This window comes from Mirounga leonina, unplaced genomic scaffold, assembly GCF_011800145.1.
Source record: "Mirounga leonina isolate KUSES-001 unplaced genomic scaffold, KU_Mleo_1.0 Mir_168, whole genome shotgun sequence".
Classification (NCBI taxonomy): Eukaryota; Metazoa; Chordata; class Mammalia; order Carnivora; family Phocidae; genus Mirounga; species Mirounga leonina.
This window is the reverse complement of record NW_023270426.1, coordinates 65,885,971-65,890,063: the sequence shown is the minus strand read 5'-3', so window position 1 is coordinate 65,890,063 and position 4,093 is coordinate 65,885,971. Positions and strand designations below refer to the sequence as shown.

General features: G+C 38.8%; 1 non-coding gene across 1 annotated transcript; it reads right to left on the bottom strand.

The window, feature by feature from the left end:
* Positions 1 to 3,055: 3,055 nt before the first annotated feature.
* LOC118017258 lies at positions 3,056 to 3,202 on the bottom strand. Its single transcript, XR_004681100.1, has one exon. It is a non-coding gene; the product is annotated as a U4 spliceosomal RNA (small nuclear RNA).
* Positions 3,203 to 4,093: the final 891 nt, after the last annotated feature.

The following is a 4,093-nucleotide window of genomic DNA, read 5'->3' as shown; positions in this document are numbered from 1 at the left end:
TAGACGTTAAATTGCATTTTAGGCAGTCTGTACCTGAGAGGTCCAATGTGTTCACTCTTTACATACAATCCCCTCATTTAATTGGCCCCCTGAGAAAATGATTCTCTTAACCTTTATCTTTTTCCCCCACTCCCTGCATAATGCTGAAGCATAGAAATCTGCCTGGCAGCAGCTCTGTAAGAGTGTACAACTTGGCTCTAAAGAGTATGTATAGCCTTTTATTGGTTGTCTCCCTTTGTGTTGGTCTGACACAAATTGCCTTCTAACATGAGCAGGATCAATTAAGCTGGTAACAGAATTGTGCAAGAACAATGAGACCTACCTCCACCATAGTGCCAGAGCTTTCATCATCCAGATCCTGTGACTCCACAAATGAATAAAGACACATACCCCTATTAAAGTCGCTTGCTGCTAGGAGCTGGCTATCTTAGAGAAAGGGCTCAGGGGAATGCACCATATATTCTCTTTGAAAGTGAAAGTGCTGACACCTCACTGTGATGAGGACAATGAAAAGCAGCATGAGGAAGGACGGACAGAAGACAGAATAATAAAGACTCTGAAAGATAGGAAGAACACAATTTTGGATACAAGCAGTTCTGGAATCTGAATGAAAATACCAATCTGATTTTAACCTCACAAAAAAGGTATATAAAAATTTTATTGCACCTATTTCTTAATGTATGAAATGTTGAACTTGATCAAAGATTCATTAGTTGTCATTGGTGAAAAGAAGCAAAAGTAAGATTCCTAGCCTTTATCCATAATTAAAACAAAAAGAAAAAATAACTTTTATTTGGACATGAGATTTGATCTGTCACTGTATCTCTATGTTGGTTATTTAGAATGTTTATTTTATACTTTTTCCTATTATGCAACTTCAGACATGACTGTGCACAGCTCTGAAGGAAAAATCTATCTCATAGGGAACTTTACTGTGTGGTGAAAAAAATGTCCCAAGTGCTATACAATTTACTCCTTAGAAAACAGATTTGGCATTCCCACTTAACTTTCTCTGAAGAACTTCTCCAGCCTACCATATATGCCCATTCCATGAGGTTTATTTACCAATACATTTTGAATCTTTCTCTCTAGTGCAGGTTGTAGGAGCTACTCCTCATACAAATATGGAGACTTAAAATTCAATTATCATTGTTTTGCCACAGGTTATGTGATCAATAAAAACACAGTTCTTATTAATTGGCTTCATATTTTTTTTTAAATTTAATCTTATTATGTTAGTCACCATACTCATCATAGTCACCACATCATTAGTTTTTGATGTAGTGTTCCATGATTCATTGTTTGCATATAACACCCAGTGCTCCATTCAGTACCTGCTCTCCTTAATACCCATCACCAGGCTAACTCATCCCCCACCCCCCGCCCCTCTAAAACCCTCAGTTTGTTTCTCGGAGTCCATAGTCTCTCATGGTTCGTCTCCCCCTCTGTTCCCCCTCCCCCTGCATTTTTCCCTTCCTTCTCCTAATGGCTTTATACTCTATTGGTTTTATTATTTTGGAAATATAAGATAGCATGTATAATAGAATCATTGCCTAGTTCAACAAAAAATATTCCTTTGATAACTAGTCTCAGTATTAGATCATTAATTTCAAAGAACTAATTAATATTTTAACGCACAATTCTCTTTGTCCATTCAAGAGGCCTAATCTGAGTGTTAGCCAAGAAAGTCACCTCTAGAAGTGTTTTCAAGTATTCAATTTCCTGTGGTGCCTGGGTGGCTCAGTCAGTTAAGCGTCTGACTCTTGATTTTTGTCTCAGGTCATGATCGCAGGCTTGTGAGACCAAGCCAGGCGAAGGGCTCTGCACTTGACGTAGAGCCTGCTTAAGATTCTCTCTCCCCCTCCCTCTGCTCTTCTCCCCTCACCCCCACCTCTCACTCCCCACCCCCATCTCAAAAAAAAAAATCAGTTTCCTGCCTGGGAAGTTTCTGTTAAGAACAGCAGTGCTATAAAGTGGTAGAACTAACATCCATTTGAATGACCACATCCTATACTAGTCCCTGAAATCCCACTTCCCCAAAGAGGTATAGCATAACTCTAGGAGTAGAGTATATTGGTTTGAACTCCTCACAAAGCAGGCACTAAGAAAGGCAGTATATTTAGAGAATGATCTCAGCAAGCACTATGAGGGAGTGGGGAAGTGAACAACTAAAGAGGAAACAATAAACATGCATTAATGAGTTTGATCCTGTCCTAGCTAAATCTCAGGAATCCCAAGACTGGGGAGACATGCCTCAGAACTCTGCACAAAGAAATACTTCCTTGGGGCGCCTCGGTGGCTCAGTCAGTTAAGTGGTCACTCTTGATTTCGGCTCAGGTCATGATCTCAGGGTGGTGAAATCAAGACTTAAGTCTGGCTCCACACTGGGCATGGAGCCTGCTTAAGATTCTTTCTCTCCCTCTCCCCCTCCCCACCCCCCTTATATTCCTAAACTCACTCTCTCTCTAAAAGGAAAAAAAAAAGAAAAAAAATATATATCCTTGACTCTAGTAGCAATTCTGATGTCTAAATAGAAACTCAAATAATTGAATGACTTCAACCATAGACATTGGCCACTCCCTACTCAAGCCCTACCTTGGTGGCACTGCTGCTTATCCTTAGGTCATTCTGAGCAATGATACATCATTAACCAGTCAACAAATGATTGGATTTAGGTCAGATCCACCCTGAGTCTAAGGTGGTGGAGATATGAAGTGCAGATTATACCAACCTTTCATTAGGACCACATCATAGAGCATGTAGGTATGAACAGACATTATGAGGCTTCCCAGGAGAAGATTTTTGAACTGGCAAGTACCTTGATTGACAATTCTAACCACAGAGGTTGATGGTTTTTCTTCCATATGTAACCCATGATACATGATGTATGTACAGTCCCTCATGCTCTGAACAGTTTTTATAGTTCCTGATACAGCGCCTCATATTCTATACCCAGAAGCCACTCAGTAAATATTACAGACTGACTCATCGACTCAGAAAATGCCAAGAAAAAGATGACAGGGTACATGGCAGGAAAATGTTGGCTCTAAGTGCCTACTCAAGTGAATCCACTGATTTGGCAGGTCGTAACTAATTCTGCTGGCTTACATGACCATCCTAGAATAGAATATTATCAATCAATTAGCAGTAATCGCGCCTCGGATAAACCTCATTGGCTACAATACTGCCACTGCACAAAGCTTGAATATTATCAATCCAAACTGAAAATTCTACCTTTGTCAGCAGCAACCAGTGTCTTGCCAGATCCTGTCCATCAAGGCCTAAGAACAAGCAATGAAAAGCCTTTAAAAAAAATACCAAAGGGACACCCATACCCTAAGCCCAAATATAGTCTTTGTTTTTCAAATCACTTAAACACATCACTATATATTGAACAAAATATCTAGGACTGCAGGCAAGTGTGATTCAGACCCCAATTTAGAAAAAAAATTGTTACAAGTGAAATCCTCCTGGGCTACCAAGATTCTTACTATTTTTAATTGCAAACTTCTCAGAGAGCTTTGGGAAGAAAATACAATTTTTAGTAGCTGTCACAAGATACCTGCACTTCTTTAGTATTCTGTAGAGCCAAGGGTGTTATACCACACATGCTTCCAATTATTTTGAAGGTTTTTCTTTTTTTTATGAAATTAAAAAAAAATGTTGTTTGTTTGTTTTCTGGTAAAACAGATTTGATTAGGATATAAATCCGCAGATGTAGGATGTGCTTTTTTCTGATTAGATGTGATAATTTGTCATTTTTGTGGGATTTGTTTTGGCTAATCAAGTAAGCAAATATCCCCGATGTATCATGTACAATCCACCAGGTCAGGAGCTATGAATAGCTAAAGGAAGGAATCCACACTCTTGAGGAACTCAAAAGCTAGAAGGAGACTAAGATGAATATGCAAGTAAGATTGACTATAATGTTTCATAAGAGAGATATAAAGTGATATTCATAGGAATAGAGTGGTTGGGAGGATCATTAAATGTGCGTGGAAAAGACAGTATTTGAGATGGTCTCTAAAAACTAGGCACTGTTTTAATAGGAGATATTATAGGAGAAAAGGAAAAAAAGATAAAAAACAGGGCA